At 34.9% G+C, this 22107-nt stretch overlaps 1 non-coding gene across 1 annotated transcript; it reads left to right on the top strand.

Moving 5' to 3' along the window:
* The first annotated feature begins 1971 nt into the window (after positions 1–1971).
* LOC140851879 (small nucleolar RNA R71) lies at positions 1972–2077 on the top strand. The gene has a single exon (XR_012134636.1). It is a non-coding gene; the product is annotated as a small nucleolar RNA R71 (small nucleolar RNA).
* The last annotated feature ends 20030 nt before the right edge of the window (positions 2078–22107 follow it).

Raw genomic sequence — 22107 nt, 5'->3', positions numbered from 1 at the left:
TTTGGGTTGCCTCCCAAAAAGCGCTAAGTTTTACGTCTTCAGCCAGACGTCATATGCAATAAAACCAACAAAAGATGGGCAATGGCTCATACTTGATTGTCCATGGAGGAGTGGTTTTATCATGTGGTGTATCCAACAATATGTTAACTTCTTTCATATATCCCTTAAAGTCATACACTCCAAAGTGAGCCAAGCAAGTATCTAAGGGGTCAGGTGCTAGAATTGTGGGTGTTGCATCTTTTATAATGTCTTCTAGTGTATCTACTTTGAAGCAACTATCCATTGATGGTCCTTGGGAAGCACCAAATATATTCAGTCTCAGTTTCTTATTCCCAAACGATATGTCCATGACTCCTGTCCTACAGTTGATGCATGCATTCGCCGTAGCTAGGAAAGGTCGTCCTAAGATAATGGGAATTTGTCTGGGGTTGCCACTTAATTCCATATCGAGAACCAGAAAATCAACTGAAAAGTAAAACTCATCTACCTTGACCAAGACATCCTCAAGCATTCCATGTGGTTCCTTAATTGATATGTCGGCTAACTGCAGTGTGACTGATGTGGGTTTCAGTTCTCCGAATCCAAAAAGTTCATACACCGAACTAGGTAAAAGATTCACACTTGCCCCTAAATCCAGAAGAGCTTTTTCAATGTGATAATCTTCTATAACACAGGAAATGATGGGGGCTCCTGGGTCCTTAAGCTTTGGAGGAGTGGCATGCTGGAAGACAGAACTAGCCTGTTCAGTGAGACGTATTTTCTTTGGGATTTATGATCTAGATTTACGTTTTTGGGTGCATAAATCCTTCAAAAATTTGGCATAAGCAGGGACCTGTTTGATTGCGTCTAGAAGGGGAAGATTAATTTGGACTTGCTTAAACAATTTCAACATCTCATCAAGTTTTTCTCCCTTCTTATCTGTAGGAATAGGGGCTTTCAAGGCATCCGGAAATGGGGTTTTAGGCAAGTAAGATGTCTCCGGTGCAGTTGGTTCCTTCTCTATTTTCAGGTCCTCCTTGTTCTTGGGTGATTTGGATTCGGTTAGAGGTTTAGGGTCGGTCTCATTAGTTTTACTAGTGTGTTCAATGACCTTCCCACTTCTCAGAGTCATGATTGATTTGGCATGTTCAGAAAAAGCTTCTGGGGTATTATAACTCTCAATCACAAATTGCCCTCTTGGGTTGCTCTCGGGTTGGCTAGGTAATTTTTCTTCTTCCCTCCTACTGAATGCAGTCGCTAGTTGACCTATTTGGGTCTCTAGCTTAGCAATGGATTGTGTGTGGGAGTTAAGGATCTGAGTGTTGACTTCTAATCGTTCTAGTGCTTTCAGAACTTTTTCCTCAAAAGCTGAGCTGTGACCAGTAGTAGATGGTTGAGGAGCATTTTGAAATTGATGGTATGATCCATGCCTATATGTTGGGTCTTGATATTGAGGTCGAGGTGTGGCAGGACCAACCATTGGTTGTGGTCTACAGGAAAAATTTGGATGGTTTCTCCAGTCGGGGTTATAAGTGTTCGAATATGGATCGTTTCCTGGTCTGCGAGCTTGTTGGACTTGCTGAACCTGCTCGTGCACAAACTCAGGAAATTGGGGTGCGGCTGGGCATTCACTAACAAAATGGTTCGGACTTGCACACAATGCACAAACTTCTTGGATTGGATTAGGTGGAATCGGGGATTGTCCAGTGTTTAGAAGACGATCTAATTTTTGGGACAGTTCATCTACCTTTTGATGGATATCTATGGCATTTCCTACTTCATATATTCCACCTCTTTTTGAGTTTAACATGGGTTTATCTCTAATAGAGGCAGACATATGATGTAATAAATTTTCACTTAAAATTTCAAACAGTTGCCATGCCTCATCCTTACTTTTCAGCATAAATGTCCCACCGCATGATGCATCGACTATTTGTCAATGTCTTTCAGAGAGCCCATCATAAAAACATTGGATTAACTGCCACTTGGGTACAGCATGGTGGGGATATTTTCTAATAAGGTCTTTTAATCTCTCCCATGTTTCATGAAACATTTCTCCATCTAATTGGGAAAAACTAGTTATGGCTTTTCTTATTTGATTAGTTTTTCCTATGGGAAAATATTTCTTGAGAAACTCTCCTTGTAGCTGGTCCCAGGTTGATATAGTCATAGAATCCAAAGTATGTAGCCAGTATTTGGCTTTGTCCTTAAGTGAAAAAGGGAATAATTTCAACCTAAGAGCATCATCGGAGAAGTTATGAATTTTGACAGGTGAGCATATCTCAAGAAATTCTTCAAGATGTTTATAAGGGTCTTCATTACTAAGTCCATAAAATGAAGGTAACATTTGGATTATACTGGACTTAATTTCATATTGAGTGGCCTCCACAGGGGGCACTTGAATACAAGGAGAGTAGGTATATGTGGAAGGAGTAAAGTACTCCTTCAATTGCTTGGGTGGATCATTCTCCTGATTTCGGTCCATCTTTTTATGTCTATTGGCTCTAAGGGTTCTTTCTATTTCTGGATCAAAAGGTTAGATTTCTGGTCGTAACGATCTACGGTCAAGCATACACCTTACAATTATACTGTAGAGCACACACAGAATTTTTTTTTTTTTTATAATATATATTTTTATAATAAAGTGAGAAAAGAATGAAGAAAATCTAAAGAGAAGAACCTAAGAATCTTAAATCTATGAAAAGAGAGAAATTAATTAATGTTTAGATGTTAATTGCAATCAACTTAAACAATCATAGACTCTCTATCCTAAGGTTAACTTAGATCTAGACAGCTCCTAACTTTCAAGATTGCTTTTGAGCACTCCAAGCTCAAGACTGACTAACTGACTCGGCCAGGTAAGCGTAAGATGTGGGAGGTTCCCTGCTCGTTGCTTTCCTTAGACACCAACTAAGTTGGCCAGGTCAGTCAATGGAACCAATTGAAAACCACTTTCTTTAACCACTTGCCTTAGACACCGAGCAATTAACCAATCCGCACTCGGTTCAACTCTAGAGCTTTCTTATCCTATTGAGCTCGAAATTCCTACAGCTGACGTCTAGTTGATTTTAAATTAAGGTCTAGGTTATGCAAATGCAAGGGAGTGATTTGTGGGCCAAGAAAGGATGATCAAATCCCCACCTTATCTGGTTAATGGGTTATTGCCCTTAAGATTAATTATGGAGATGCAATGCAAAGAAACAAGGTGTCCAATCAAGTTAGAAATTTTTATATTTGAGGTTACGCTATTTTAGTTAAGTGTTATGAAATATCAGTGGTTTTTTTTTATATATATAATTTTATCTTTTTATATATTTTTTTTTAATTTTTTTTTTTTAAATTTTTTTTCCAATTTTTTAATTCAACCGTGCTAAGATCCCCGGCAACGGTGCCAAAATTTGATGCATAGTCGTTGATAGCACCAAAAAAATAACTCTACTCACTACGTAGGTAGGATGAGTCGAGATCGTATCCTCAGGGACCTTGGGCTAAGTTGAGATTGCAAGATAAAAGAAAGAAGCGTTATTTTTGATTTAGAAAATAAATTATCTTAAAATTGAGGTAATTAAAAAATAAAGAGCTCGGGAGTTTTGAATTAATTTGCACTAGCAGAGTTGTATCTCTTTTTTTAACTAAATAGATGTGATTAATCTTAGGAAAAATACCTGTCTTTCCTCGGCACGCTCCATACCCGTAGATCACGGTGCGTCTCTAGAAAGTACTAGGTAAACAACTCTTCTTTCCTCGGCACGCCCCGTATCCGTAGATCACGGTGCGTCTCCGGAAAGTAAAAGTTGTTCCTAATATTAATCTAACAAGAAAGCATAAATAAAAGCATATGAAAGGGAGCAAATAAAGAACTCATGACAATTTAAATAAAAAGCATAATCTTTATTGCATATAAAGAAATACAGAAAAGTTTAGAACAATAAACCATTTCTGTGTCGTTACAAAATTTCTTCTCCACTCCCGAGACTGCTAGCCTAGCTGCTCATGAAGTAGTCCCTTTCTATTCCTCTATGCAAGGCTCTAGAAGAATTTCTGGGCTCCCCCCTAATGGGAGTACAAAAGTCTTTTTATAGATATTAGGGGAGAGGAGTTTTACATGATTTTCCGATGTGGGACTAAAAAAATACAAATATTTCAAAATATTTCTAAATATTATTTTTTTTCTTATTTTGAACTCGTCTGCCGTGCGCCCACACCCGCGTCAGCGCCCGTCCCGCATCTGCGCCCGTCCCCGCGTCCCCGCCTCGTCCCGCATCCACACCGCATCCCGCGTCAGCACTTTGTTTTGAATTCATGTGAAACAAGCGCCAGCCAGCCTTTGAATTCACGTGAAACCGCCCAGAGAAAATCAACGTGAACCATCTTTTCACATACCAAAAAGAAACTTTTATTTCTTTACAATGACATCTGTATCCTTTTGGATTCCTTGCATAGTATCTTCATTTTCTATAATACCGGATGCATTTTTCTTTTATTTTAATTTTATTTTAAGTCCAAATTTCTTCAAACTTGAGTCTTTTTGATCTATGAATCGGACTCTTTGTATCGGCGATCATCTTTCCTATAAAACATAAAAAGAAACATCAAATTCTTAATAAATAAAATAAATTAAATATGATTTTCTGCTTTAAATGACTTAAATTATGTGTTTATCAATCTCTCCAAGAAGATGTGCCCTAGCACACCTGAGGAGATTGAATGCATGAGCAAGATCCCTTATGCTTCGGCAATAGAAAGCCTCATGTATACCATGCTATATACACGATCTAATATAGCCCATGTTGTGAGTGTCATGAGTAGGTATCAGTCGAATCCAAGCGAAGAGCACTGGACTTTTGTGAAATGTATCCTTAAGTACTTGAGATGGACTAAGGATATGTTTCTAGTCTTTGAAAATGGAGAACTCCAAGTTCAAAAATTTACAGACTCAGACTTTATGTCTAATATAGATGATTGAAAGTCGACATCTGGAAGTTTGTTCATTTGCAATGGTGGTGCAGTTAGCTGGAAGAGTTTCAAGCAGACGGTGATTGCTGATTCCACCATGGAGGCAGAGTATATTGCTGTATCAGAAGTTGCGAAAGAGGCATTCTGGTGCAAAAAGTTTGCTGCATAGCTTAAAGTGATGTCATCGGATGCCATCCCTCTTTACTGCGACAATAATGATCCCATAGCCCTAGCTAAGGAGCCAAAGTCTCACCAAAAGTCCAAGCATAACGAGCAATAATTCCATCTGATCCGTGATTACCTCGAAAAAGATTATGTCGAGGTTAAGAGAGTCGACTCCACAGACAATATGGCAGACCCACTGACAAAGCCATTAGGCCAGCAGAAGATCGAAGCCAATCTTGAGAAGATGGGACTTAGATATGTAGCCAATTGGCATTAGGTCAAGTGAGAGTTTGTTAGATGTGTGCCCTAGATGCCAGATTGGCTGATACATTTCTGTACAAATATAAGAGCAAATTTATAATTTTGACTATAAATAAATAAAAAGGGTTATTCTACTATCACATTGTATACATTATGTCTGTAATACATCCTTTGAGTTAGTAAGAATGTTAATTCATATTTTTAAGAGTTGAAAATTTAAGGCATGAATTTACATAACTAACTCACAAATAGCTCCTGACCATAGGATCATCATGAAGATGGTGATCGATCTGGAAGGTTGGTGTACGATCGCTTCCTTAGGGTAGATGTGTCTTGAGTCTACGATATGGAGACACCAGAATGAGAGTACAGGTATTTATTGAGAACGAGAGTACTAAGCGTGACCACCTCGAGCAGTTATAAGGAAGTCTACCTTCTCATCGATAACTAGCTTGATGCTGCAGCTGTGTGTCTAGTTCTTTGATCTGAGGTACATCGACAGTTCACCTTGAGTGTGTTATAGTTTGACTACACCATAACTCGATCTCCTAGCCATTCGAAACCTTGAGGTGTATGTTGGCTGTAGCATATTCATTGTAGGAACCAGATCGCACCAAGATGGGATCTATCAACTTCGGTAGATAAGAGGAGTAGTCCTATGATGATCAAAAGATTGAGTCCTTAAGCCCATGGCCATGGCAGAGTGAAATAATGGAAAAGAGTTTTTCATTAAGGTTTCACATTGGACTTGGATCAATCGATTGATTCATATGACTGATGTTGGGTTTGACGAGTTCACCTTAACCCTAATTCAGTCGAGACTCATGATAGAGGAACTCAATCACACAGATAGCTGCACCAAGAGGTTCATCTTCATTTCTGATGGGTTGCCACCATATACTACTAGGTGTCACTGGTGGATTTTGGGAGCAATTAGAATGATCTTGATGATCGATCATTCTAATTGTCTGAATCAGAGGAGTTCTGATCCATTGAAAGGAGTTTCGATGATGTCGATGATGAGATCATGACATGTCTCATTACCATACAGAAATGAACCTAACTGGATCACACAAACAAGAGGTAGGATCTGGATGTCATCAATTGAGCTAGTCCAGTTCGATTGATTTGGATTAGATCCAATTAGGTTCAAGGAAATCGTGCTAGCATACGATTGAGCCTAACTTTCTCCTCGTGTAATCTTTTCTATCTCGACTGAGCCAAATATGATTTGACTCACCTAGAGAACCTTGAGAAGGTTTCTCACAGTCTGACTGGAGCCAGTTCAGCTCAAAAATGATTTGTCTTAATTCATGAGATGAATTTAAGACAATACCTGCTAATTCCTATCACCTGTCATTTTCGTTTTAGGATATTGGTCAAACGTTGACCCATGGACCTTGGACTGAAGGCCACTTGGCAAGAGGTCATTAGAGAGATTTTGTGGAGTGTCCACTTGATAAATTAGCCCTCAAAGTGAGTGCCATATTCAGATTGGGCATGCGCCCCAAGTGGATAAGGATAGAGTCCCATGAGATGAGGACTCTGATCCCTGGATCAACTTGGACTGTGGGGTGCAAATCTCACTGTGCTTATCCAGTGTTGGTGCCAACAGTAGGAGGAATTATGGGAATTCTTATTTGATATGATCAGATAACATCACTCCACCAATCAATTTTTTTTTAAAATTAATTAGAATTTTCTGATTGATCGAATGATGTGGCACTGCATGGTGCAGTAGAGTCTATTTAAACCCTATCTGCGCCTAGGGTTTAGAGACTATGCACAATAACCAACAAAAGCCTAAATCCTCTCCACTTCTCTACACCCCCTCTGCTCCTTTGCCTCCCCTCTTCACGTCCAAGAGGTTGGGCTTCCATCTGGTGCTTGTCCAAGGCGTGGTGGCTTCCTGATTAGAAGGCTGCAGAGATTTGTTGAGAAGCTGCTGCTCCAGCTTCAGAAGATCTTTTGAAGATCTTTCAGATCAGATCTAGATCTGATTTTTGGAGCAAAGATTTGTGAGGAGAAGATGATCTAGATCCTACTCGAGTGGATATCAGTAGAGGCCAGACGACTGCATGGCTATTTTAGAACCTCAGGCATTGTTGCGATCATCTACAGGATAATCTAGTTACCCTAGAGGATAATTTTTTTTTTGAAATATTTCACTTCAAATCTCATTAGATCTGAAAGATCCTATAAGAAAAAAGCTGATTTTTCCTTCACTTAGCTCATACTAAGTCAATAGAGTATGTGAAAAACTGTAGTAAGTTTGTTGTGCTATCCACAAAGATTGCTATAGGAATTGATATGATGTTGACTAAGTAATGCTTATGGCATATTTTGGTAGTACTGTCTTATTGTGCTATCCACAATGATAGTATTATTCAAATATGACCATATAGGATTAAAGGGTATGACTTAACTAAAATACTATAGTTTGTTGTGCTATCCATAAGGCTATAAGTATTTTAGAGGTAAAAGTTATGTTGAGAGTTGCATGAGATATAATTGTTGAAAGTTACATGAGATGTAATTGATAAAGAGTTATCTACCCTTGAACTCATAGGAGCTTGTTGTGCTATCTACAAGGCTTTTTATGAGCAATTGAGATCTCAATCCCACTAAAAAACTTGATGATAGGTCTCCTCATTTTTCATGCTTGAGGGCTATAAAATTTGATAAAATAATGGGAGATACATTTAGATAAAAATCTCATCTAAATTGTATATGTCATTATGAGTAGTCTTTTATGTTCTTATATATTCATCTGCATCTTCACTATCACTATATGATATATTTGATATTTTTAAATTGATCGAACTTCATGGAATGGTTGAAGAATCTAAGAATAATTCTCATATAGAAGATAGTCTCCTATTCTCCTCATTTCGATTTGATCGGAGATGATACTATAAAGAAGAAAAAACTGCATATGAGATATAGCGGGGTTGACAGCATGACTATCAAATATATATCCTGATTAACTTAATCATGTGATTAAGTCATTATCATAGATGGTGAGTTAATCTAGGATTTGATCCTACAAACTCTCTTAATTTTTTCTTTAGTATCTCCTAGGAGAAGAAGGTGAAGAATATCTTCACCATAGGTATCTATTATCATCACAGTAATGATGGATATTAGAAATAAATTGCAAGAGTTGTTTTACAAATGTGAAGCAGTAGCAGGATGCAAAAGTTGCATCTGCTAATGGTTTGTATGTGATACAAATTAATCCATCATTGAGTACTTCAGCTTTTTATTTTGGATATGAGATACCTCATATATGTCTCACTTATGCAAAGCATTGCTAGACCTATAAAGCTGAAGTGAGGTGACTATAAGTTTTTTGGCACTGATGAATAATCCATTCATGCAAAGGCTGTAGAAACCTATTTATATATATAACCTTCTAGCAAGGTTTAGAAACTAGTAGACTATTGTTATATGCCAAAATTTATCAAAAATATTATTTTAATTCTTTTACTATTGTAGCATGGTTTTGAAATTAATATAAAGAGTAAAAGTTGCTCTCCTTCTAATAAATTCTATGACCATGGATTTATGATAATGGTCTCATATTTTTGTCACTTAGTGAAGTTTTCTTCATGTTGATAAGAATAAGAAAAGAATATGTGATGGTCACATATCTCTGCTATTGTCAACTTGATCATTTTTGTGAGTCAAAAATAAATAAGTAATATAAAGAAAAATTCTTTCTCTGTATGATTTTGAATCATATAGAACTTATAAATTTTATCTCATGGATAAAATGATCAAGATCCTATTTACTGGACGTGAGAAAAGGTAAGTAAGGTATTAAGTCTTGAACATCCATTGAGAAAAGGTAAGTACGGTATTAAGTCTTGAACATATGGATGTTCAAAGGCTAATAATATCTCAACCCAGAGATAGACATTTTATATAAGATATGGTGTGTTCTCTAATTTGCTTCACAAATCTCATTCTGGGGATATGCCCTAAAAATTACTGCATATATTTTGAATTAGATACCACCAAAATTTATTACTAGCACTCTATATGAGATATGGAAAGAGGCAGGTTGCCCAGCTTATATAAAATGAGTTGATGTACATAAGTTTTGTACTAGATCAAGTTTGTACAAATTTATAGATTATCCTAAAGAATAGTATGTGATACTACTTCTACCATCCTACTAAACAAAAGATATTTTGTCAGTAAGTATGCCACCTTTTGAAAAAAAAAATTTAAAAAGCGGACAGTGGGAGGATAATTGAACTTGAGAAGTTCAAGACCTATGAACTATCTCATCATAACTTATGGAGTGTCCACAAGTTGATCCTTAACCAGATGTGCCCATTGATGAGGTACAACCATGACACACACCTCCTTATCCAAGGTCAAATCTGAGTATATAATGTACCACTTAAAATATGGTTTTGTCATTGAGAATGATGATACACCATACATCATTGAGCATGATGTTTTTCTTGACCTATGCGGAGATAGTTATGAGTAGAGACTCTGACAGATGGCTTAAAATCATGATATCCGAAATGAACTTTCCATACATCAACCAAGTATGGACTATGATTGAAGCACTATGGATATGGCCCAACAGGCTGCTAACAAAAATGTCAATCTGAATTTTTGCTTGCTGTTGCCACACATTTTCTAGAGAGTTTGTCTCTAGTGGGAGGGCAAATCCATTTATGAATTAAAGCAAGTATTGAGAAGTTAGTACTTTTATTTTTGATGAGATAGTCAAAATGTTTGACTTTATCAAAATATGGATGAACCATGTGTATGCAAGAAGATAGGTGAAAAACCCACTAACTTCTTATATATGTGGAAGATATATAGCATATTGGGAAGGTAGTCCCGATATTGCACTTGATCAATGACATACTTATCACAAAAATTTTCATGAAAAAGACTTAGGTGTAACATCCAATATACTTGGTATCTGTTAGATCTAAGTAGATGCTAGGCTTGTCCCAATCTAGGTACATAGATTTTTATTGAAGAAATTCAACATGAATGGATGTAAAAGAGTTTGCTTATCCATATATTCAATGTACCAAGCCTAATGTGATTTATGTCTTGTGTATGATCATTGATTTTTGATAGATCTATGATAGGATCTTTTTTGAAAACTGTGAAAAGTATTCTCAAAAGTACTTGAGAAATACTAGAGGAGTAGTGAATTGGAAGAGTTTCAAATAGCAAACTGTGTTTGACTCAATTAAATGCTGTTAGTAAAGATTGTTAAGAAAAATCGCCTGATGAAAGAGTTCATCACTAAGTTGGGTATAGTCTCACTAAAAACCGACGCACATCCTATGGCACTTTTACCTCATTCATGATTTGATCATAATGAGTTCATATAAAGAAAGGTATAATGAACCAGTTCACTAATCCTTGACACAGCAGCAGTGTGTTCACCACCTTGATTGCATGGGCATCAGAAATGGGATGATTGGCTTTAGTGCTAGTGGGAGTTTGAAAGAATAGTGCCTACAAATCAATCACATAGTGATGCAAAGAAATTTTTTTGTGATATCTTCCTACTCATTTGCATAACATTAGTTATTTTATTCATAAGGTATTGTATTTTATCATTTGCTGCATCATATTTTTATGATTATGATAAATCTCATAGATTAGGACCTCATGAGATCATGCCAGTGAGACAAAATCTTGATAGCCCTAATCTAACATATTCTCAGTTATTGGATCATCGAGTCAGAGATCGATGATACCAGTAAGATTGGTACATCCTATGTATGCTCGATGAAGAGAGTAGTTGATCTCACAATCACTTATATAGTGACACTAATAAAAGGATGTAGATGCTCATTAGAGAATAAATTCACTAAACTGACCCACAGAAAGAATATCTAATAGAGCCTTACAGCATGTCGATAGATGATTTTCAAGTGGGAGTGGTGCAAGTGATCCTTTGCCTGAGATCACTATGGTACCTTATGTATATGGATTTGTACTTTGGTTTATTTTCTAGAATGCTACTTTAAGATGTGTGAGGGATATTCTGGTATGGTGAAGTATGCATGGTGGTTGTGAGTGGTCAATATAGAATCGGTCACTCTTTGTAGGAGGAGAGAACATCCTATGTGATTTCATAGGATGATGACTCCAAGAGTCTCTAGTCAGAGCAGAGATAAATAGTAGAAAAAATTTTTACTAATTCATCAATCAAGTCATCATCATCGGATCAGATACATATAGATAGATATTTAGGCTTGACATGATTCCATACCTATGATATGTCTAGAATAATGTGTGATCGAAGGATTGAATTGCATGGTAACTCACCACGGAAGGATAATTTTGATATTTTTATCAAATTTTAAATCTTTTGGATAGTTATGATACATTGCGAGATGTCAATCTTGACTTGTAGACTCGTCAGAATTAAAAGAGTTTAATTTAAGAATTAATTAGGAAGAGTCCTAATTGATTGAGACTCTTGAGCTGACCTAATCAAATCGGATTAGGGTTACGTTGAGAGTCTAAGTCCACTGCTGGCTAGATTTAAAATCAATGGATCACACACAATAGAGATTTAGTCTTAGTCTAATCTATTTAGATTTATTATAAATATAATGGGTTAATTAAACTGCTAGCACATGAATTAACTCAAGTTCCAATTGGGTTCAGTGTAAAGGTGTTTATGCTAAACTAATGTGATTAAGTTTGAACCATCAAATAAATAGGTGGCTTATCTAATTTTTATGAAAGTGTTCCATAAGTAATCAACTTCTTCCATGCCAAACCCCAGCCAAAATAATGGGATGCCACATTTATTTTTGCATTATGAATGGAGGTGTCCTTCTGACTTACTCCTCTTAAATTTTTTTTCTTTATTTCCATGAATTTCTTAATTTCTCATGTCATGTGATGACTCTTGGGATATGTGGGCACAAAAGAGTCCTTCTCTGGAAGGAACTCACATGCCACAAAATTAAATGGGTCACCTCCTTTTGTGCATTGAATATGGAAGAGTCCATCTTATTTTGGACTCTTGAATTCATGCCATTCCTTTATCCCATGCGCCATCAAATGGTGCCTTGATTTTTGTACATAGAGGAGGAGTCCTTCTACTTGTAAAATACTTCTTATTCCATGCCATACTCTTTGGGTTTCAATGCTAAAAATTGAATTCACTACGTGGAGAATGAGAGATGCCAAAAGTTAGCATCCCTTGGAATTGGATAGTGCCCCTTCTTTCCTATTTAAAGGGGGTGCTACATTAGGTTCCACATCCCAATTTGGTAGGCATGGGAATGAAAGAAAAAAGAGAGGAAAAGTTAAAAAAAAAGATAAGGAAAAGGAGAAAGAAAAATAGAAAGGAAGGAAAGAGAAATTGGAAAGCATGTGATGCTTGTCCTAAAATCAGATTGTTCAAGTGTTGAACACTATTCTGATTTTTGTGTGATGTGTTCTTAAATAGAAATGTTCCTATTGTAGTCTAGTGAAGGTCTCAAAAGCATACAAATGGTGGTATAATTTATTCTTATGAAGAACAATTAGCAATAGACTTGCAAAGATGGCTGCAGCGCTGCGTCGAATTGAGAAAGGCCCTAATCAGTCCTGTGTGGATCATCATTGGAGGACTTTTACTTTGGAGTCTTGTGGAGATCTCATGATTACCAGATCATCATCTTCATGTTGGTATATGGCTTCTGATCTCTTCTTGTTATACATTCTTATGTTATTTGATTGTAATCATCAAGGAGTTTTTAGGATTTTGTGTTTCAGTAGTTATGTTTAATTATTAAACTTGTTTTTAATTTTTGAATGTATATAAAAATTTTTAAATTTACATTCCACTGCATCATCGAAATCCAACACGATCTGATTGAGGGGATGAATATCTTTTTAGTGAGTTTTTGACATATCTAGAAGAGAATGAAATTCTCTCGCAATTGGCCCCTCCTAAAATGCCACCGCACAATGGCATCTCAAAAGGAGGAATCAAATCCTGTTGGATATGGTTCAATCCATACTGGGCTTTTCTAGTCTGTCGATCTCTTTTTGGGGATATGCACTCGAGTTGGTTTGCATACTTAATAAGGTTCCGAGTAAATCTACAAATAAAATATCATATAAGATATGGACTAATCATAAATCAATACTCTCAACCTTAGGTTTGGTGGTGTATGGTTTATGTTAGATATTTGAAAATAGACAAACTCGAACCTAGTCTAACAAATATATTTTCATAGGGTATCCAAAAGAAACTAAGGGGTATTACTTATACCTTACTGATGAACAGAAAGTGTTCATCAGTAATAAGGCACACTTTTGAGAAAAGAAATTTCTTAGTGAAGGAATTAGTATCTCTAAAGTGGAGCTTGATGAAGTTCGATGAGTAGAAGAACTGACATAATCTAGTGAACCCACAGAACAGGATTTAATTGGATCAAAATAGGAGCCTATTGTAGATGCACCATTAAGAGATACGATAGAGTATCACACCAATCAGACAGATACTATTATTTCTTCATTCGAGATGGGGATCCTATTGAACTCGATGAAAATAATGAAGATTTGATCATCTGTATGGATGCAATGTAGAGGTTCGACTCTGATAAATGACTTGAAGCCATGAAGTCCAAAATGGAGTCCATGAAGGTCAATAATGTATGGACATTAGTTAACCTACCTGAAGGGATAAAATCCATAGGTTGTAAGTAGATCTTCAAGAGGAAGAGGGATGCAGACGGAAAGATGGAGACCTATAAAGCCTGCCTAGTTATCAAGAGGTATCATCAATATGATGGTATTTAATATGATAAGATATTCTCTCTGTGACAATGTCCAAGTCTATTTAGATCATGCTTGTGATAGCAGCACATCTGGACTATAAAATCTGGTAGATGGATGTGAAAACAGCTTCCTTGAATGGTGAGCTAGAAGAAGAGGTATATAATACAACCTGAAAATTTTACATCCATAGATAAGTCTAAGGTGTGCAAGCTTCAGAGATCCATTTATGGATTGAAGTAGGAAAGCAAGAGTTAGAACATATATTTTGATAAAGTGATCAGAACGTATAGCTTTATTAGGAACGGAGAAGAACATTGCATTTACAAATGGGTTAACAATTATGTGGTAGTATTGAAAAGAAGCGTGGTGGTTTTGAGCATGCATTTTTAAAATTTTATAGTAAAATATACCTAGATTAAATAATTTAATATACAATGCATGCATAGATCAAATTTAAAACTACCATACAGATCCATGATATGAATTAATATGTATGTATGTAAATCTTAAATCTAAAATTCAGCAAGTATAGATCATATCTATATATAATTAGATCATATCTAATTTATATTTAGATCATATCTAAATATGAATTGAGTTTAAAACTTCATACCTAAGTGTAGGTAGTAGATCACTGCATCCAAAATTCATGATAGTTGGTTCTTCATGATGCTCGACAGTCGCACACGTGTCTGACCTCTATGGATATCCATATGAAGCCCTTATGCTGATCGATCTCTTCGAGAGTGCTAGCTTATAAAGACACCACATTTTGACTGATCTAAGAGAAACACAAAGAAGATAAAGAATAAGGAGATCCTCGCCTTTTCTTCTTAGATCCACGCATCAAATCTCTACAATAGAGATTAAGAGAAGAATCCTTTCTTCTCAATTTTTCTATGCACAAGAGAAAAACTTTCTCTCTTCATTTCACACTTTTAAAAAAAACTTTTCTTTTCTAATTTTTTATGATAAAAATCAAATCTAATCTGATGTTTCATGCTGAAAATAATATGAATTTTTATGTTCTAGAAAAATCTAAAAGAGAGACCCAAGACAAGAACCGTTCTTCTCTCTTCTTCTCCCTTTTTCTCCTTAATCTAGAACTCTAGGAAGCCTCAAACATCCAACCAAATTTTTTTAATATTTCTTCTCTAAATATTTAAATTAAAAATTAGATTTAATCTAATTTTTATCTTAAAAAAATAAAAAAAAATCTAGAAGAAGAACTCCTTCAAGGCTGTGCACAAGAAAGAAGATATTTTTTTCTCCTTCTCTTTCTCTCATTGGGAAAAAATTTTTTCTCTAATTTTCTACTATATAACCAGCAAGAGAAGCCCTCTTTGATGCTCAAGAATTAGCAATCAAACTCTCACAAAATCACTCCAAGATGGAAAGGAGAGGAGGGGGTTGGCATGCGGAGTTTGGTTGGATGCCCCTCCTTATTTTTTGGCGACAAGAAAAGGAGGGAAGACACCCTTATTTCTCACGAAAGAAACAAGGGGGCATGGCCTTTCTTAATGGGCATGGGTTATTTCACATGAAGAGAGGTGGGGCATGAGGAATAAATATCACATGGGATTGGGTTGGTCGAGTCCTATTCCAAATAGGATTTAAGAATCTTGTTCCAACTCTAACTAACCCTTGGATCCAATCCTAACTAATTTAAGAATTAGTTATAATAAACTAACTAATTAGATTCTAGCCCAATTATGAAACCAATTAGATCTCAATATAATTAGAGAATTAGTTAGATTAAAACATCATTGATCTAGAGATTGATTCTTGATGGATATCAGAAAAGTTATTTGATAATAGGGTTTGATCCAATCAAGCCTATTATCCAACTGGATTTGATCTAATCAAAACCTATATAAAACTAATTAAATTCTATTCAATTTAGAATTTGATTTGTATGTCTGAGATCAATTAGAACAAATCCTATTATCCAATAGGGATGCATCCAATCAATCCAAAGCCAATCTAATTGAATCTAATTCAATTAGATCTAATTCATTCTCCATTGCTCAATCCAATTGAGCTAATTAACAATTAAATTATTAATTAATTATTTTTTTAATTTACCAATCATTAGTAACTAATTTATTGCAATCTTTACATAGGATTAATCATCAATCAAATTGATAATTAAATCTTTCAATGATTCATAATCGTCGATCAGCCATTTGATCAGATAGAAACTTCTATGTGTGTGACCCCACAAGATCGAACCTAAGTCGGTAGAATAAGAACAATTTCTATACTAATCGATGTAATCATCTAGCAATGGGATGCGATGTCTAGATAGGCTGAATGTATGCCCAGCAATACTATAAAATCTATGTGGATAGAGTTACCATATAATTCATCCCTTTGACTCTTGATGCTTCAGGACGACAAGGGTTAAACTGTCAATCCAAAATAAGTGGTCCACATTGTGCCTTAACCTTAAAAATTCTGTGACTCCTCACTACAACTACTTTGGTCAAAGTCTTGCTAAATTAAAATACAGTGATGCATCATCTTCAATTTTGCTTGGAGCAGTCAATCCCATCTTGACTCGCACTCAGACTTCACAAGTACTTGACTGTACCTAGTAACCTTCCATCATCGAATTAAAAATTCGAATAGTTCGACATCAAAGCACAGTGAGTTGCTTGCAAGTCATCGAGGTAGTTTTAGATCAAAGGGATACTTATATCCATATCCCATTAGAGCAACCCTTGACAGTAGAGTGCTCAAAAGTGGTCACGCTTAATGAAATATACTCCTACATATTTTTCATATGCCATACCCATGTCACCACATGCCTTGGTTAAGAGGACAACCCACTAATATGGCACACAATGACTTACACTCGATACAATTATTATTTTTGTAACAATTATATTATTTAGTCATGAGTAGGATTTAAGAACCATACGATAAATTTTTCTTTATCATTTTAGAAATAGCTCTAAGGACTTCATCATAACATATGAGTTTTATTTTGGAAGATGTATTTCTTATGATGAATTTGCCAAATAATATTTATTATTTTATAATTCATATATATGTATGGAGCACAATGATCTACAACCTAGATAATTAGCTTTAGGATATATTTTCCAACAACTCCCACTTGACTAAAGTCAATCAGATCGGTATCAAATATCCATCTTTCATTTGAGATCATCGAACTCATTAGATCGATTGCTCTAGTCAATGGTTTGGCTAAGTTCTCCTTTTGATCGATCTTCCTAAGATCGACTTTATTTCGATCTTATTGAATAAGGTGCTTGCAATGCAGAAAGTGTTTGGTTGTCAAATGGAACATCGGTTCTTCAGCTTGAGCTATAGCTCCAGTGTTGCTATCGATATAGAAGGACTGAACCATCAATGGAGGGTGCCACTCCATTCTCGCTAATGAATTTTTATAACCAAATAATTTCTTTACTAGCATCAAATGCTGTAAAAAACTCCATATCACAAATAAAACTGGCTACTGACTGCTGGATGGAACCTTTCCAGCATGTCGCTCCTTCTTTTAGGATAAAAATACAACTTGACATAATTTTATCATTTTGATCCAACTAAAAATTGAAATCAGTATTCCACAGATTTTAAGTCAGACTCTTCATAAACGAGCCATTGCTCTTTAGTATTTCATAAATACTTAAGGATAGTTTTAATAACCTTCCAAACTTTTATGGAGAACAGAGATGATAATCAAGCTTTTATTTTTTGTAATATAGAGATGTCATTCTCTATTAAGAGAATTTCATCCAAATAACACAGAATATTTTTATAGAACTATTTTCTCATTTGTACATACAGGATTCTGCTTCATTCTCAACAAAACCATATGTTCAAAATATATGTTCCAACTCTGATAAGCTTGATTCAATCTGAATGGACTTGAGGATTGCCACAAAGAAAATATTTCATCATAGTTAACACTATAACTTTGATAAAATTCTTTTGCAATCGAACAGAATTAATAGGTCTCCACCTTTTCATCTAGACCTCTATCCATCTAAAATCCACTCACACCCTGTGAGTCTTATCCATTCAGGTAAATCAACGAATATCCATATATTGTTGATCTTTATGGATTTTATTTCAGATTTAATGGCTCCAAGCACTTCTCAAAGTTAGATCCCTGTATTGCATCTATATAGGAGATCAAATTTTCATCCTGAACCTAAAAATTGAAATATCTATTCAGCTGATATGGTACTCCACCATATCTACTCAAAGATACCTTTACATCGAGCTCTAGATTTGATCTAATCAACTCTGATTCTGTTGATTTGTGTCAGAGTCGGTTCCTCTACCCATCAAGCTTCACCAAGCTTGCTCTTAATGGCAACAGTTTCTTCACCAAAAATTCTTTTTTCTACAAAGAATACCTTACAATTCATAAACATCTCATATCTATCAAGAAGGTAGAAGAAATATCCTTAATGTAATATTTATCATATCAAGATCTAAGCTAGTCGATTTGTGAACATTTCACATAACTTCGACATCCCAAATCCTAAGGTAAGAGAGCATCAAATTAACCAGGTCCATATCTCATATGGAGTTTTGGTAGCTGATTTGCTTGGAACATTCTTGAGCACATATCAAGTAGTCTTTAAAACATAATCTCAAGCAGACCAGCAAACCCATAATGGATTGAATCATGTCTAACAAAATTTGATTCCTCCTTTCAGACATCTTTTCAAACAGTGATATCCCAGTAGAGGTTCATTAAGAGAGAATCCAATTCTCTTCAAGATATGTCAAAATTTACTATAAAGATATTTACTTCATCGATCTGATTGATGAGTTTTAATACTCTTTATAGTCTATTTTTCTATCTTATTATGAAATCGTTTGAATATTTTAATCGATTCAGATTTATTCTTCATAAGTAAGACGCACCCATGCTAAGATAAGTTGTTAAGATTTTAATGTAGTAAAGCCCTCTTCTTGCACTTATATTTATGAGTGCAAATACATCAATATGTATCAAACTCAGAATATCACTAGCTCATTCATCCTTTCCAATAAAAGATGACTAAGTCAACTATACCAAAGGTAGCTTCTGTGATATTATCTAATCTAGGGTGCTAGTCAGACGTGTACATTACACTAATAGGTTATAGTACCGAGTTTATGTCATTTTCAATTATCCACTCATTATTGTAGTATCATTCACAATGATATCACAATAATTATACTTATTGACACCATCAATAAGATTGGATAATAGTGACAATTACTTAAAATGACATCTTCAGAATTGAGAACAAGCTCGATGATTTTTAATGTTAAGATTGGAACAGACTTCCATTTCTTATATTCAGAAGTCTCTTACTGTTTTCAAATCTTCTACTATCCTAAAGTCTTTTGCAACTATTTACAAACATGACTTATACTATCGATATCCTATACCAAGTAGTAGTATTACTGATAGAGAAACTTTAAGGAGTTATCATATAACTATCTTGACCAGTAACCATTTGCTGATTTCTCTTTTAAGCCTATTTGGGTTAGCCTGAGACTTCTTGATCAATTCGCTCAAAAACTATACTCAACTTCTGATACTGGCTATCAAAGTTAGGTCTAATAATATTTTCACTGTCTAACAACAAACAAAGCAACAATATTCTAACCATTTCTGAAAAGAGAACAATTAATCTATTAGTATATAAACTATTTTAAGCCTAAAGATTTGGACTTTAGTCTAAAGATTCTTCTACTATTTTATACGAATTGATAGCCTCTACCTCCAATTCGAGAAATTACCTTAATTTTTAGTGGATACTAGAATCCACACAGACTGCATATAAGCTCGAAGATGGCTCGATCAACCCATATGCAGTTATGGGTAGGTTCTCAATCAATTATTTCTTCAAATAATTTTTAGTATTTAATTTAGCCCTAAGTTTTATTTTTGTAGGCAATGGACCTCCACTGAAAGTCTCAGTTAGGTCCAACCATTAACATGAACCTACTCAGTGATTCTAACCAAAGAATAATTAGGCCGAGGATGACTCGGTCAACCCAACCATTCATCAGAAAGTTCAATAGAGTCATCAGATAGTTTAATAGAGTGAATGAAAATTTCATCATTCAGAGAGAACATCAAACAAATGGTGCCTACAATATTAATCAAAAATAATAGACCCATTATCATTCATCTTAATTGGAGGCTATGATCTAGTTATCCCCATAACTAGCTCATTTTATGGACCTAATAATTTTAAAAAATTGATTAAATCTTTTAGAAAATATCAGTCAACCTACAAGTCATAAATCCTCTCACTGACTTCACCAAGTCATGAAAAACACTAGTGACTAATGGGTCCAATCGGTATGCCATAAATCCTCCCACTGACTTCACCAAATCATAGGAAGGACTAAAGACAAGTCGGTCTAGGACACCTAAATCAATCATACTGATTAACCTTGATGGCATGGGCTAACTCATATCACTTAGCGATCTAATCAAAATCTAATTCACCAAATTGATCAGATAAGTAAGATCAGTGGGAGGATCTGCTAAGCTTACCTTAGACACCATCGAAATAGCCAAGTAAGTCACTCCCAATTAAAAACCACCGATCGAAATGCCAAACTTATCTTAGACACCAATTGGTTAACTAGTTTTGATTTGACCAACTTAATGATTTGGGTTCAACCACTTGAGCTACAATCAAGATCCATTTGGTCTAATCAAAGACATGGACTTGACCATCTACAACTATTATATTAGAAAAATCTTGATTAATTTAATTTAATATTTGGTTAGACTTAATCAATTTCTTTACATAGTCAATCAATTCTTTGATTCTAATCTTAGATTTAACCCAATTAAAGAGAAGGACCTGATTTGAGCTAACCCATGCCTTATGTTTTATGCAACATCATTAGATCTCAAATCATAATTCTAGATCTATTCAGTTCAACACTTAATTCTCAATTAAGTTTTTGCATCAATATGGTTAAGATTTTGAAATAACTATTTATATAAATTTTTTATATTAAATCATAAAATTTTTTAGATCAAATTTAAATTTTTATGATTTTAAATTAAAATAATTTTGATTAATCAAAATTAGTTGTAACTAGTTTCTTTGCAACTTGCACATATACAACAACATCTAGGATTTCAAGATCTAGAATTTTGCAAAAATATAAGTTTTCTCCTTTCACTTTCTTCTTCATGGGACCTCATAGTGGCACCCCTACATGCCATAAAAGCATCTCATTGAATAAGAAGAGAGGGTCATATAACCCTACTTGCTTCTATGATCGGACGACCTAGTGATTATCCAATCCGAGTACTTTACTACTCAGAACATCTAATCTAATTCACATATCATATATGCAAAAATTTAGATCTAATCTAAATTATATTAGATCTGATTTTACATTAGATTATATCTAAAATTGGATCATAATATATCTCATACATTACTAAATCTAGATTTCAACTCTACATGCATATATGTTCATGTCATAATGAACCTGACTCTGATACCATTTGAAGAGAAGCGTGATAGTTTTGAGAATACATTTTTAAAATTTTATAGTGCAATATATATAGATTAAATAATTTAATCTATAATGCATACATAGATCAAATCTAGAACTGTTATACAGAATCTATGATATAAACTAATATGCATGTATGTAAATCTGAAATCTAAAATTCAGCAAGTATAGATCATATCTATATATAATTAGATCATATCTAATTTATATTTAGATCATATCTAAATATGAATTAAGTTTAAAACTTTATATCTGAGCATGGGTAGCAGATCACCACATCCAAAATCTATGGTAGTTGGTTCTTCATGATGTTTGATAGGTGTACATATGTCTGGCCTCTATGGGTATCCATACGAAGCCCTTGTGCTGATCGATCTCTCCAAAATGCTAGCTTGCGAAGACACCATGCTTTGACTGATCTAAGAGGAACATGAAAAAAAT

This window comes from Elaeis guineensis, chromosome 9 (genome assembly GCF_000442705.2).
Source record: "Elaeis guineensis isolate ETL-2024a chromosome 9, EG11, whole genome shotgun sequence".
Classification (NCBI taxonomy): Eukaryota; Viridiplantae; Streptophyta; class Magnoliopsida; order Arecales; family Arecaceae; genus Elaeis; species Elaeis guineensis.
This window is presented reverse-complemented; position numbering and strand designations above follow the sequence as displayed.